Source organism: Lampetra fluviatilis, chromosome 49 (genome assembly GCF_964198595.1).
Source record: "Lampetra fluviatilis chromosome 49, kcLamFluv1.1, whole genome shotgun sequence".
NCBI lineage: Eukaryota > Metazoa > Chordata > Hyperoartia > Petromyzontiformes > Petromyzontidae > Lampetra > Lampetra fluviatilis.
In genome coordinates, this window is record NC_136323.1 from 3410225 (window position 1) to 3425907 (window position 15683).

Here is a 15683-nt window from a genome sequence, read left to right on the forward strand (position 1 = left end):
TATGTGTCTGTGTGTGTCTCTGTGTGTGTATATCTGTGTGTGTATCTCTGTGTATGGATCTCTGTGTGTGTATCTATGTGTATGTATCTCTGTGTATGTGTGTGTGTGTCTCTGTGTATGTGTCTGTGTGTGTGTCTCTGTGTGTGTATCTCTGTGTATGTGTCTCTGTGTATGTACCCAAGTGTATGCATCTCTGTGTATGTGTCTCTGTGTGTGTCTGTGTGTGTATCTCTGTGTGTATCTCTGTGTGTGTATCTCTGTGTGTGTCTTTCTGTGTGTGTGTTTGTGTATGTATCTCTGTGTGTATATCTCTGTGTATGTGTCTCTGTGTGTGCCTGTGTGTGTATCTCTGTGTGTGTGTATCTCTGTGTGTGTATCTATGTGTGTATCTCTGTGTGTGTCTTTCTGTGTGTGTGTCTGTGTATGTATCTCTGTGTGTATATCTCTGTGTATGTGTCTCTGTGTATGTGTCTCTGTGTATGTATCTATGTGTATGTATCTCTATCCCTGTGCATGTATCGCACTTCCGATTAGCACGGTTGGCTACCTACGGTGCGAAAGAAGTTCACGAAACATACATCTCTATGTGTCTCTGTGTATTTTAGTGTATGTATTTCTATGTATTGCTATGTATGTCTGTCTGTGTATGTGTCTGTGTGTGTGTATCTCTGTGTGTGTATCTGTGTGTGTGTATCTCTGTGTGTATATCTCTGTGTATGTATCTCTGTGTATGTATCTCTGTGTATGTATCTATGTGCGTGTGTACCTCTGTGTATGTGTCTGTGTGTATGTATCGCTGTGTATGTGTCTCTGTGTGTATCTGTGTGTGTGTCTATGTGTGTGTCTTTGTGTATGTATCTCTGTGTATGTATCTCTGTGTATGTGTCTCTCCCCACCTTCTCCACGTGTCGCCCGCGGCTCAGCCCTTCGCTATTGATCTCTGATCGCTGCTATCGATCCACAAGATTTTCCTGGCCACCTCCATCGATTCCCACCTCATCTTTCTGCCATCATCGCCCCCGGCCAGGGGGGGGGGCGGAGTTGGGGGGGGGCGGGGGGAGTGGGGGGGGGCGAACTGCTGAATTTCAAAAGCCCGGTTCGATCCCCGGTTCGTGTGAAGTCGGCGCATCTTGAAGGGGACATGGGGAGACACGGGGACGCAGAGAGAGACAGGGAAACAGAGAGGGTGCCAGTGCTAGTGGGGAGGAGCAGGTGATGAGGTCCCGCCCGTTGGTGATTGATGGTGATCCGATACCAGTGCGAGTCGAGGTGTGTGTCACCAGGGGGTGAGTTGTGGTGTGTGTCACCAAGGTGCGAGTCGAGGTGTGTGTCACCAGGGGGTGAGTCGAGGTGTGTGTCACCAGAGTGTGAGTCGTGGTGTGTGTCATCAGGGTGTGAGTCGTGGTGTGTGTCACCAGGGTGTGAGTCGAGGTGTGTGTCATCAGGGTGTGAGTCGTGGTGTGTGTCACCAGGTTACGAGTCGTGGTGTGTGTCACCAGGGTGCGAGTCGTGGTGTGTGTCACCAGGGTGTGAGTCGAGGTGTGTGTCACCAGGGTGCGAGTCGAGGTGTGTGTCACCAGGGGGTGAGTCGAGGTGTGTGTCACCAGAGTGTGAGTCGTGGTGTGTGTCATCAGGGTGTGAGTCGTGGTGTGTGTCACCAGGGTGTGAGTCGAGGTGTGTGTCATCAGGGTGTGAGTCGTGGTGTGTGTCACCAGGTTACGAGTCGTGGTGTGTGTCACCAGGGTGCGAGTCGTGGTGTGTGTCACCAGGGTGTGAGTCGAGGTGTGTGTCACCAGGGTGCGAGTCGAGGTGTGTGTCACCAGGGTGTGAGTCGTGGTGTGTGTCACCAGGGTGCGAGTCGAGGTGTGTGTCACCAGGGTGTGAGTGTGAGTCGTGGTGTGTGTCACCAGGGTGTGAGTCGAGGTGTGTGTCACCAGGGTGCGAGTTGAGGTGTGTGTCACCAGGGTGCGAGTCGTGGTGTGTGTCACCAGGGTGCGAGTCGAGGTGTGTGTCACCAGGGTGTGAGTGTGAGTCGTGGTGTGTGTCACCAGGGTGTGAGTGTGAGTCGTGGTGTGTGTCACCAGGGTGTGAGTCGAGGTGTGTGTCATCAGGGTGTGAGTCGTGGTGTGTGTCACCAGGGTGTGAGTGTGAGTCGTGGTGTGTGTCATCAGGGTGTGAGTGGTGGTGTGTGTCACCAGGGTGTGAGTGGTGGTGTGTGTCACCAGGGTGCGAGTCGTGGTGTGTGTCACCAGGGTGCGAGTCGTGGTGTGTGTCATCAGGGTGTGAGTGGTGGTGTGTGTCACCAGGGTGCGAGTGGTGGTGTGTGTCACCAGGGTGCGAGTCGTGGTGTGTGTCACCAGGGTGTGAGTGGTGGTGTGTGTCACCAGGGTGCGAGTGGTGGTGTGTGTCACCAGGGTGCGAGTCGTGGTGTGTGTCATCAGGGTGCGAGTGGTGGTGTGTGTCACCAGGGTGCGAGTCGTGGGGTGTGTCACCAGGGTGCGAGTCGTGGTGTGTGTCACCAGGGTGCGAGTGGTGGTGTGTGTCACCAGGGTGCGAGTCGTGGTGTGTGTCACCAGGGTGCGAGTGGTGGTGTGTGTCACCAGGGTGCGAGTGGTGGTGTGTGTCACCAGGGTGCGAGTGGTGGTGTGTGTCACCAGGGTGTGAGTCGTGGTGTGTGTCACCAGGGTGCGAGTCGAGGTGTGTGTCACCAGGGTGCGAGTCGAGGTGTGTGTCACCAGGGTGTGAGTCGTGGTGTGTGTCACCAGGGTGCGGGTGGTGGTGTGTGTCACCAGGGTGCGAGTCGAGGTGTGTGTCACCAGGGTGCGAGTCGAGGTGTGTGTCACCAGGGTGCGAGTCGAGGTGTGTGTCACCAGGGTGCGAGTCGAGGTGTGTGTCACCAGGGTGTGAGTCGTGGTGTGTGTCACCAGGGTGTGAGTCGAGGTGTGTGTCACCAGGGTGCGAGTCGTGGTGTGTGTCACCAGGGTGTGAGTCGTGGTGTGTGTCACCAGGGTGCGAGTCGAGGTGTGTGTCACCAGGGTGCGAGTCGTGGTGTGTGTCACCAGGGTGTGAGTCGAGGTGTGTGTCACCAGGGTGTGAGTCGAGGTGTGTGTCACCAGGGTGTGAGTCGTGGTGTGTGTCACCAGGGTGCGAGTCGTGGTGTGTGTCACCAGGGTGCGAGTCGTGGTGTGTGTCACCAGGGTGTGAGTCGTGGTGTGTGTCACCAGGGTGTGAGTCGAGGTGTGTGTCACCAGGGTGTGAGTCGTGGTGTGTGTCACCAGGGTGCGAGTCGTGGTGTGTGTCACCAGGGTGTGAGTCGAGGTGTGTGTCACCAGGGTGTGAGTCGAGGTGTGTGTCACCAGGGTGTGAGTCGAGGTGTGTGTCACCAGGGTGTGAGTCGTGGTGTGTGTCACCAGGGTGTGAGTCGAGGTGTGTGTCACCAGGGTGTGAGTCGAGGTGTGTGTCACCAGGGTGTGAGTCGAGGTGTGAGTCACCAGGGTGTGAGTCGAGGTGTGTGTCACCAGGGTGCGAGTCGTGGTGTGTGTCACCAGGGTGCGAGTCGAGGTGTGTGTCACCAGGGTGCGAGTCGAGGTGTGTGTCACCAGGGTGCGAGTCGTGGTGTGTGTCACCAGGGTGCGAGTGCGAGCCGTGTTTGTGGAGGTGAGTGATGGTGACAGGGTTATGGAGGGGCCGCGAGATTGTGTCGAGAGCAGCGGCAGCAGCAATCTCCTCCACGCGGCGAGGGCGCGCGCTTTACAGGTTAACCCCGTGATCCCGGGGGGCCGGTGGGGGGGGGGGGGGCTACGGGGGGGGGGGGGGGCTACGGGGGGGGGGAGACGGGGGGGGGGAGACGGGAGAGGAGGGTTGGGGGGTGATAGAAAGGGAGGGGGAGGATGAGGTGAGTGGGTGAGTGAGTGAGTGTAGAAGTGGTTTAATGTTGAATGAAGTGGTTGCATGAGTTGGTGAGTGGTTGGGTTTATTAATGGGTGAGTGGGAGGGCGAGGTGAGTGGGTGAGTGAGTGTAGAAGTGGTTGAATGTTGAATGGAGTGGTTGGGTTTATTAATGGGTGAGTGGGAGGGCGAGGTGAGTGGGTGAGTGAGTGGAGAATTGGTTGAATGTTGAATGGAGTGGTTGCATGAGTTGGTGAGTGGTTGGGTTATTGATGGGTGAGTGGGAGGGCTAGGTGAGTGAGTGGGTGGAGAAGTGGTTGAATGTTGAATGGAGTGGTTGCATGAGTTGGTGAGTGGTTGGGTTTATTGATGGGTGAGTGGGAGGGCTAGGTGAGTGAGTGGGTGGAGAAGTGGTTGAATGTTGAATGGAGTGGTTGCATGAGTTGGTGAGTGGTTGGGTTTATTGATGGGTGAGTGGGAGGGCTGGTGAGTGGGTGAGTGAGTGAGTGAGTGGAGAAGTGGTTGAATGTTGAATGGAGTGGTTGGGTTTATTAATGGGTGAGTGGGAGGGCGAGGTGAGTGGGTTAGTGAGTGGAGAATTGGTTGAATGTTGAATGGAGTGGTTGCATGAGTTGGTGAGTGGTTGTGTTTATTGATGGGTGAGTGGGGGGGGGCTAGGTGAGTGAGTGGGTGGAAAAGTGGTTGAATGTTGAATGGAGTGGTTGCATGAGTTGGTGAGTGGTTGGGTTTATTGATGGGTGAGTGGGAGGGCTAGGTGAGTGAGTGGGTGGAGAAGTGGTTGAATGTTGAATGGAGTGGTTGCATGAGTTGGTGAGTGGTTGGGTTTATTGATGGGTGAGTGGGAGGGCTGGTGAGTGGGTGAGTGAGTGAGTGAGTGGAGAAGTGGTTGAATGTTGAATGGAGTGGTTGGGTTTATTAATGGGTGAGTGGGAGGGCGAGGTGAGTGGGTTAGTGAGTGGAGAATTGGTTGAATGTTGAATGGAGTGGTTGCATGAGTTGGTGAGTGGTTGTGTTTATTGATGGGTGAGTGGGGGGGGGGCTAGGTGAGTGAGTGGGTGGAAAAGTGGTTGAATGTTGAATGGAGTGGTTGCATGAGTTGGTGAGTGGTTGGGTTTATTGATGGGTGAGTGGGGGGGGGGCTAGGTGAGTGAGTGGGTGGAGAAGTGGTTGAATGTTGAATGGAGTGGTTGCATGAGTTGGTGAGTGGTTGGGTTTATTGATGGGTGAGTGGGGGGGGGCTAGGTGAGTGAGTGGGTGGAGAAGTGGTTTAATGTTTAATGAAGTGGTTGCATGAGTTGGTGAGTGGTTGGGTTTATTGATGGGTGAGTGGGAGGGCGAGGTGAGTGGGTTAGTGAGTGGAGAATTGGTTGAATGTTGAATGGAATGATTGCATGAGTTGGTGAGTGGTTGGGTTTATTGATGGGTGAGTGGGAGGGCTAGGTGAGTGAGTGGGTGGAGAAGTGGTTGAATGTTGAATGGAATGGTTGCATGAGTTGGTGAGTGGATGTGTTTATTGATGGGTGAGTGGGGGGGCTAGGTGAGTGAGTGGGTGGAGAAGTGGTTTAATGTTGATTGGAGTGGTTGCATGAGTTGGTGAGTGGTTGGGTTTATTGATGGGTGAGTGGGAGGGCTGGTGAGTGAGTGGGTGAGTGAGTGGAGAAGTGGTTTAATGTTGAATGGAGTGGTTGCATGAGTTGGTGAGTGGTTGGGTTTATTCATGGGTGAGTGTGAGGGCTGGGTGAGTGGGTAAGTGAGTTAGTGAGTGGATAAATAGTTGAATGTTGAATGGAGTCGTTGAATGAGTTGGTGAGTGGCTAATGGACAGGTGCGCGAGTGAGTGTCAGGGGTAGGTGAGTGGGTAGACAGGTGGGTGGGTAGACAGGCGGGTGGGTGAGCTCTTGAATGGCCGAGTGTGTGAGCGAGTCAGTGGAGGCGAAGGTGAATTACTCGAAAGGTGAGAAGAGTGAACGAGCTGCGTTGACGGTGGTGAGTCGGTGGGTGAGGTGTTAGCCCCCCCCCCCGCACTCCCTCCCACGTGTTGGGTGAAATGGCCCCTCCCCTAATCCCCCCCCACCCCTTCATCGTAAACCTTGGATGAAGTCGCGGTTCGCGTGGTGAGAATCGCAGTTTATGGGCGGAGTGGACGTCCCAGCTGCGAGGAATTTACGTCCCAGCTCAGAGTGACTCTGCCCCCTCCCTCACTTTGTTTCTCAACGCAAGCCCCCCCACGCCCGCAACCCCGCCTCCCCAAGCCCGCGGTGGTAATTCCACGTTACGGTGGCCGGGTTCCTGCGGTGCATCCATTGAGCAAAACGACGACACCAACATCTTTGCTGAGCGGGGCAAGTCTCTCCGACACGGCCATCGTGAACCCGACACGGCCAACGTGGACCTCAGGGAGAGAGAGGAGAGAGAGAGAGGCTTGTGACCAAATCGTTTGAATTTGCTAAAAATCTCGGAATCGAAGCTGGAGTTGAACCTGGACAGCGCCACTGCCGTGCATAACAGGTGCTATAGGTTACCGGGGCAGGCGACAGGGGGAGCAGCATCAGCAACGAAATCCATTGTTGTACCGTACCTCTACGCTCCCAGCCTTTACCGACCCGCAGTGACCAAAGTGGTGAAGTATGGTCCAACAACCCCTTACGACGGCCACGGCGTGGGGGAGGGCTGTCACCCAGCAGTGGATAGACACTGGACTGGAGAGAGAGAGAGAGCGAGAGACGCCAAGAGCCAGGGCTCGAACTCAGCTGTTTCTCTATCCCCTGCAATGGGCCATCGCAAGCCTGACACGGCCACTCTGAACCCACCGCTCCAGCGGATTGATCCGATCGGCTTAACTAACGCGGGGTAATTGTGCCACTGGCGATAATTAATAATCATAGGCGCGCGCTCGCTGTCTGTAATTAAGCCCCCCACCCCCACCCCGCCCGCTCCACCAAACCCCCATTCGGCTCATTAAGGGGGGAGGGGGGAAGGGGGATCAGGAGGAGGAGGAGGTGGTGGGGGGGTGAATTACGCGGCTTCGCACAACGATTACTCCACCGCGGTGATTCAATGCTGACACAGGCGGGGAGGGGAGGGGTGGGGAGGGGAGGGGGAGCGGGGAGGGGTGGGGAGGGGGAGGGGTGGGGAGGGGGGAGGGGTGGGGGGAGGGGAGGGGTGGGGAGGGGGGTCTCTGACACGGCCATTATGAACCCACCGACATGACCATTATGTACCCACTGAAAGTGAACACGCAATGAACAGGTCGTGGTGGACTACGGGGAGGGGGAGGGGCTCTCAAGGAAGGGGGGGGGCTCTCAAGGAAGGGGGTGTAGTGTGGGTAACTCGGGCCTCTCTCGGCCTAACACCCCTAGAGATCTCCCCTCTATCGGAGGCACCCGTCCGCTAGCAGTGGATTGAGTGTACGCACTTGCAGGGCTGCGTCTTTACCTTTTCATTAGTGGGCAGGGGGCGGCGGGGGGGGGGGTCGAGGGGGAGGGGAGGGAGCGGGGTAAACCACGTGGCTCAGCGCCTGGTGTGGGTCACGAACTCGGCTGTTCCCCGTTCCTCTGCGGTTCTCGCTCTCCGCAGAGTGGATCGTGAATTCGCGGGACTACCGAGGCACTTAAACACATTCCTGCTGCGGAGGGAGCTGGTAGGAACGTTGGGTTGCTCGGTCAATGGCCAGGGTCAACGACGGCGTGGTGTATTCCGCAAATATGGCCGACTGTGAGGGCGGGCACAAGCCGGCGTGAGTAGGTTAAACGTTGAGTTTTATAAGGGCACCACGGGGTGACCAGCCCCTCCCCACCCAGCTCCACCCCTCCCACCCCCCACCCAGCCCCACCCTCCCCACCCAGCCCCTCCCCACCCTCCCCACCCAGCCCCTTTCCACCCTCCCCTCCCTACCCAGCCCCTCCTTCCCCACCCAGCCCCTCTCCACCCTCCTCTCCCCACCCAGCCCCTCCCTGCACGACGGACGGACGGACACAATAATCCCCTGTGGGCTGGTGTAACCAGGAGGCTCTTACCAGTATCATCGCACGAACGATTGTGAGTCTCCCTCTGCACTGCAACTCATCGACTCGTTCTTCAGCCCGTGCACAGGCAAAGGTCACCCGTGTAGCCCGTGCAGGCTGTTGGGGCAAGCGCTGTTGTAATTAGCGGGCACCTTCTGAAGTGGGTGGTGTGAACTCTGGACGATGCCGGCCTTAATAGGTGCTCGCTAACAGCACTTGCCCCAAAACTCTGTTACGGCTATCCGGGGGATCTTTGTTATTTTGAACCTTTCTCTCCCCAGTGCTGGTGTCTTAGATCACCACACACGCTCCACTGCGTAGGATAACTCAGTTGAGGCGGAGTGGACCCGAGTCTAAAGGAATTCCAGGATGGGTGCAAATATTCGTGGCTGGTAACGCCCTCGAACCGCCACACTACCGCTCCCCGTAGCCAAAGATCTCCAGTACTACATGTAGCGCCTTCAACAGACTGTTAAGGCAGGTGCTGTTTGCGAGCGCCTATTAAGACCGGGCACTCCACACGCCCAAGTCAAAACCAGACGGCGGTTGTTCACTTATTTTATTTCATTTATTTATTTGGTGTAGCCCTGTGAGCCATTCGGCTCTTGACTCGGGTGCAACCGCAACAAACAAAAACATGAACAAGAAAACATCTCAAAGTGACTCCGCGCAAACAGAAAAATCCAGGAAAAAAACAGCAAAGTCTTCCAGACAAAGCACCGCACATCAATGCTTCGTGCAAAAATCCCCCCAAAAATATTCCATGGGGGGACTCGCCTCCCGCCATGGCAACGTGGAATGCCCACCACCACTGGCTCCTGTGCACGGGAGGCGAGAAATCGACGTCGCAACGCTCATTTGTGATGGGACCCGGAGTCTCACTCCCCAGTTTTGCGACTGCGTCGCGCCGTGTGATGATGACGGCGATGATGATGAAGCATCGTTTTTATTATCGCGCCGGGCCTCCTTACCTGCTCATAAATAATTTTCCATTCTTCTCGAAACACGCAAAGGCACCCTCCCCCCTCCCCCCCGCGTAGCCTTGTGAACACGCTGCTGGGGGCAAGTGCTGTGTTCGCGATGAGCTTGGATCATTATGAAGGCCGGAACGGCGCAGGAAGGGCGGGGTGGGTGGCCTGCATCACCTCGCCGCCCGGCCGTTTCGTGTCTCCCCAATGGGGGCGATGTTTACGCACCGCACCAGGTACTAATTTGAGGCTGAGTCGACCTAGGGGAGGCCCAATATCGTTTCAGATAATCGCCGTGAGCGGAAATTGGAACTCTGGTCTCGGCCGGGTTCGTAGCGCAGCGTAGCGCTAACCGCTACACCCACCGCTCCCCACACAACGACACACAAAGACAAAGATTCCCCGTATAGCCTGAACAGACTGTTGGGGCAAGTGCTGTTAGCGAGCAGCACCTATGAAGGCTGGCACGGCACACGAGGGGGTGGGTCGCCAACACCACGCCCGGCCGCCTTTGTCTTCCTAGTGGCGATGTTTTACACACCGCACCAGTACTCATTTGAGGCTGAGTCGACCTAGGGGAGGCCCAGGACCGGTTCAGATAATTGTCACTGGCGTTGGTGGCCGTGAGCGGGAATGGAACTCGGGTCGCCGGGTTCGTAACGCAGCGCGCTAACCGTTGCGCCACCGCTCCCCCCACCTGACACACATACACACACACATACTGACACTCACACCCACTGACACACACACACACACTGACACACACACACACACTGACACACACACACATGCTGACACACACACACACATACTGACGCACACACACACACAGTGATACACACACACATACTGACACAAAGACAAACACACTAACACACACATACTGACACACACATACTGACACACACACACACACTGACACACACACGTGCCACTGATGTTATGTATGGCCTGTAATCGATTCCAAAGCCAGTCATTTATAAACACACACACACAAAGACAAAGATCCCCTATGTAGCCGGCACAGGCTGTTGGGGCAAGTGCTGTTAGCGACCGCCTAACATACACAGCAGCAGCCGACATTCGTCACTAAGTGGCGGTGACGTCACCGAGGCGCTTGTGCCAGGCTAGGTGCACTTTGAGGCCCTCACGACGTCACGGTACAGACCCAGGTTGCTATGAGTTGATCGACTGAGATGACTGACAGAATCACCGCCTGTACTCCCAAGTGTGCCAAATCGCTGCGCTTTAGCCGCCCGGCACTCCGCTCGTTGTTGTGAGCATCGCTCCTCTGCCCTCATTTTATAAACACACACACAACACGTCTATATAAAGACACAAATCACGCGTGTAGCCTCATCAGATGGTAGGCGCGAGTGCTGTTAGCAAGCACCTATGAAGGCAGGCACATATACAAGGAGAGAGTTGGGTGGTGGATAGCCCCACGCCCGGCCGCCTTTGTCTCCCCAGTGTCGATGTTTTTACGCACCGCACCAGGTACTCATTTGAGGCTGAGTCGACCTATGGGAGGCCCAGGACCGGTTCAGACAATCGTCACCGATGTTGGGAATCGAACTCGGGGCCACCGGGTTCGTAGCGCAGCGTAGCGCTACCCACTACACCACCGCTCCCCCACACGCGTCTACGCACACACGACACACACGTTCACACGAAATCACAACAACAGCAGCAGCAGCAGCAACAACAATATCAACAAGAGCAAGATCAATAGTGACAACAGCAGCAGCAACAACAAGAACGACATCAATAGTGACAACAGCAGCAGCAACAACAAGAACGACATCAATAGTGACAACAGCAGCAGCAACAACAAGAACGACATCAATAGTGACAACAGCAGCAGCAACAACAAGAACGACATCAATAGTGACAACAGCAGCAGCAGCAACAACAACAACAACATCAATATTAACAAGAGCAGCAGCAGCAACAACAACAGCGGCAAGAACAACATCAATAGTAACAACAACAGCAGCAACAACAACATAAACAAGAACGACATCAATAGCAGCAGCAACAACAACAACAGGAGCAGCAGCAGCAACAACAACAACAACAGCAGCAACAACAACAACAACAGGAGCAGCAGCAGCAACAACAGCGGCAAGAACGCCGACCACAATGGGACCCCTTGAGTGGCTGAGAAGTCACGAGGCGTCTCCCCTCTTCGTCACGCGCGCAGGTTGTGAGCGGGTCGGGGGGGGGGCTAGAGGGGACCCCCACCACCCCGAACCCCGTAATGACCCCGAGAGACAAAGGCGGTCGGGGGACCCTTAATGGAGGCGCCAGCGACGCCACCTGCTGCCCCCACGGACCCCGAGGGGCGGGGTCGAGTGGGTGGGGGGTGTGGGGGGGGGTTATCTGATTGTAGGGAGCGGTGGCGCAGTGGTTAGCGTCACCGCTCGCTTACTAACTTGGGCTGAACGATTTGGGGCAAATATCTAATTGCGATTTTTCTGACAGATATTGAGATTTGATTTGATTTGCGATTACATTTTTTAAAAGTCAGGCTTTCATTTCAATACTCACTGTGTAATAGATTTAAAACATGTGATGGAGCATTACCACGTGATACCATCACAATATGAACTGCTCTTTATATTCTAATGCAATAATGAGAACTTAAACTATATTAATAGCTTCCAACATGTATTTATTCAAATGTTTTAATTGAGATAGAACAATCAAACATAGCACAATTGTTAAGTTGAATAAATACAGTTATAATAATATAAGATGAAACAATTCCACCAAGAAAGTAATAGGACTTTTCAAATCGCAAAAAAATCGCAGCCTTTGCGAGTTGCTAATCGCATTGTTTCAAATTGCGATTCGGATTTGAAATCGATTAATCGTTCAGCCCTACAACAAACCCGGCGGACGCGACTTCCATTCACCGCTCGCCGCGGCCGCCAACGCAATTGGCGATTGTCTGAGCCGGTGTTGGGGTGTGGGTGGGTGTGGTGAGTGTGTGTGTGTGGTCAGTGTGTGTGGTGTGTGTGTGGTGTGTGTGTGTATGTGGTGTGTGTGGTGTGTGTGTGTGGTGTGTGTGTGTGGTGTGTGTGTGGGGTGTGTGTGGTGAGTGTGTGTGGTGTGTGTGGGGTGTGTGTGTGGTGTGTGTGTGTATGTGGTGTCTGTGTGTGGTGTGTGTGTGGTGTGTGTGTGTGGTGTGTGTGTGGTGTGGGTGGGGTGTGTGGGGTCTGTGTGTGGTGTGTGTGTGGTGTGTGTGTGGTGTGTGTGTGTGGTGTGGGTGGGGTGTGTGGGGTCTGTGTGTGGTGTGTGTGTGGTGTGTGTGTGGTGTGTGTGTGTGGTGAGTGTGTGAGGTGAGTGTGTGTGTGTGGATGAGTGTGTGTGGTGAATGTGTGTGGTGTGTGCGTGTGGTGTGTGTGTGTATGTGGTGTCTGTGTGTGGTGTGTGTGTGGTGTGTGTGTGTGGTGTGTGTGTGGTGTGGGTGGGGTGTGTGGGGTCTGTGTGTGGTGTGTGTGTGGTGTGTGTGTGGTGTGTGTGTGTGTGTGGTGAGTGTGTGAGGTGAGTGTGTGTGTGTGGATGAGTGTGTGTGGTGAATGTGTGTGGTGTGTGCGTGTGGTGTGTGTGTGTGGTGTGTGTGGTGTGTGTGTGTGGTGTGTGTGTGTGGTGAGTGTGTGTGGTGTGTGTGTGGTGTGTGTGTGGTGTGTGTGTGTGTGTGGTGAGTGTGTGAGGTGAGTGTGTGTGTGTGGATGAGTGTGTGTGGTGAATGTGTGTGGTGTGTGCGTGTGGTGTGTGTGTGTGGTGTGTGTGGTGTGTGTGTGTGGTGTGTGTGTGTGGTGAGTGTGTGTGGTGTGTGTGTGGTGTGTGTGGTGTGTGTGTGTGGTGTGTGTGTGTGGTGAGTGTGTGTGGTGTGTGTGTGTGGTGTGTGTGTGTGGTGAGTGTGTGTGGTGTGTGTGTGGTGTGTGTGGTGTGTGTGTGGTGTGTGTGTGTGGTGTGTGTGGATGAGTGTGTGTGGTGAGTGTGTGTGGTGAGTGTATGTGGTGTGTGTGTGTGGTGAGTGTGTGGTGTGTGTGGTGTGTGTGTGGTGTGTGTGGTGAGTGTGTGCGTGTGGTGTGTATGTGATGTGGGGTGTGTGGTGTGTGTGTGGTGTGTGTGTGTGGTGTGTGCGTGTGATGTGTGTGGTCTGTGTGGATGAGTGTGTGGTGTGTGTGTGGTGTGTGGTGTGTGTGTGTGTGGGGTGTGTGTGTGTGGTGTGTGTGTGCGTGTGGTGTGTATGTGATGAGTGTGTGTGATGAGTGTGTGTGTGTGGTATGTGTGTGGTGTGTGTGTGGTTTCCCACCCCCCTAGGTTGGCTCAGCCCTTGAGTGAGTGTACCCGCCGGTGCGGTGGCAAACGCGGCACTAAGGGGAGCCAAAGGCGGCCGGCCGGGCGTGATTCCGGCCAGAACACCGCCCCTCGTGTGCCCCTGCTCACAGCGCTCGCCGCTGCAGTCTGTTGAGGTGACACGAGTTGGTGGGGATGTGGGATCTTTGTCTGTGTGATGACGGGAGAACGGCGGCGCTGTGGATCTCAGCGCGCTGAGCTCCCAAACCCGGCGACCCCAGTTGGATTCCCGGACCGCGGGCGACGTCGTCGTGAAATATCTCCACCGTTACCTGGAATTTCTGAACGGGTCCCAGGTTCGGACCCATCCTTAGCCGAGCCCCGCGTGCGATATGAAGCACCGGGGGGAGACAAAGGCGCGCGGGGGCGTGGTGCTCACGTGTTGATCACGTGCGTGTGCGTTGTACACATCCCGTCCGCGCCACTGTCCTCTCCAATCTCAGCAGCGTTGGTTCAACGCGAGCGAAACCTCTGGACCGGTTGCGACATGCAATGTCGCGTTAGCAGCAGGGTCAGGGAAGTCTCCCCCACCTCTCTCTCTGTTCGGGACCCCCTCCCCCCCTCACCTGAGTTGGAGGCCCCGGTCGGAGTTTTTTTTTTGGAGAGGAGTGGGGGCTGAGGGGGTGAGGGGGTGGGTGCTGAGGGGGTGGGGGGTACGGTCACGTGACCCAGTCATCTGTGAAAGTCGCGGCGGCGGAAAATAGCGGCGCCTCGTGTCGCCTCGAGACGGACGGCGCGGGCACGGCGCGTGGCGTGCGGGAGGGGGGGGGAGAGCGGGGGGGAGTGGGGGGAGAGTGGGAGGGGGAGAGTGGGGAGAGTGGGGAGAGAGCGGGGGGGGGAGAGTGGGGGGAGAGTGGGGGGAGAGTGGGGAGAGTAGGGGGAGAGTGGTGAGAGAGTGGGGGGAGTGGGGGGAAAGTGGGGAGTGTAGGGGGGGGGAGAGTGGGGGGAGAGTGGGGAGAGTGGGGAGAGAGTGGGGAGAGAGTGGGGGGAGTGGGGGGAAGTGGGGAGTGTAGGGGGGGGGGGAGAGTGGGGGGAGAGCGGGGAGAGTGGGGAGAGTGTGGGGGGAGTGTGGGGGGAGAGTGGGGGGAGTGGGGAGAGCGGGGGGAGAGAGTGGGGAGAGAGCGGGGAGAGAGCGGGGGGAGAGTGGGGAGAGTAGGGGGAGAGTGGGGGAGAGTGGGGGGAGTGGGGGGAGAGCGGGGGGAGAGTGGGGAGAGTAGGGGAGAGTGGGGGGAGTGGGGGGAGAGCGGGGGGAGAGTAGGGGGAGCGTGGGGGGAGAGTGGGGGGAGTGGGGGGAGAGCGGGGGGAGAGTGGGGAGAGAGCGGGGAGAGAGCGGGGGGAGAGTGGGGAGAGTAGGGGGAGAGTGGGGGGAGAGGGGGGGGAGAGTGGGGAGAGTGGGGGGAGTGGGGGGAGAGTGGGGGGAGTGGGGGGAGAGCGGGGGGAGAGTGGGGAGAGAGCGGGGAGAGAGCGGGGGGAGAGTGGGGAGAGTAGGGGGAGAGTGGGGGAGAGTGGGGGGAGTGGGGGGAGAGCGGGGGGAGAGTGGGGAGAGTAGGGGAGAGCGGGGGGAGAGTGGAGAGAGAGCGGGGAGAGAGCGGGGGGAGAGTGGGGAGAGTAGGGGGAGAGTGGGGGAGAGTGGGGGGAGTGGGGGGAGAGCGGGGGGAGAGTGGGGAGAGTAGGGGAGAGCGGGGGGAGAGTGAAGAGAGAGCGGGGAGAGAGCGGGGGGAGAGTGGGGAGAGTAGGGAAGAGTGGGGGGAGTAGGGGGAGAGTGGGGGAGAGTGGGGGAGAGTGGGGGGAGTGGGGGGAGAGTGGGGGGAGTAGGGGGAGAGCGGGGAGAGAGCGTGCGGGGAGAGTGGGGAGAGTGTGTGTAAAAGAGAGAGAGTGTGTGTGCCGTGCCGGCCTTCACAGGTGCTGCTGCTGCTACTCGCTAGCAGCACTTGCCCCAAAAGTCTGTTAAGGCTACGCGGGAGAGAGAGAGCTGTCTTTGTTGTATATGACAGAGAGAATGAGCGACGAGAGAGAGAGAGAGAAAGATGTTGGATGGGGAGGTTAATGTGCGTGCGGTGTGTGGGTGCACTGGGGAGACAAAGGCGGCCGGCGTGGAGCTGCCCATCCATCCACTCCATCTCCCACGCTACGCAGACGGCGAGTGCCGAGTTCGATTCCCGCTCACGGCCAACCAACACCGATGACGATTACACTGGTCAACACAAAAAAAATTCTGGCCTGGACTTTTGCAGCTGTTTTAGACTAATTTCAGGGTGCTGATTCCAAATCTGATCTCAGATTTGCTATATAACATCTCATTTTTATGCTATCAGCCAGAGGTGGGACAAAGTCATTGTTATGCAAGTCCAAGTCGAGTCGCAAGTCATCAAATTCATGACTCGAGTCTGACTCGAGTCCAAGTCACATGACTCGAGTCCACATCTCATAG

At 56.5% G+C, this 15683-nt stretch overlaps 1 protein-coding gene across 1 annotated transcript in view; it reads right to left on the minus strand.

Annotated features, from left to right (window-relative positions):
- LOC144948350 (nuclear receptor subfamily 5 group A member 2-like) overlaps positions 1 to 15683 on the minus strand; it is a 113639-nt gene that overhangs the window by 29295 nt on the left and 68661 nt on the right. The window lies entirely within an intron of this gene.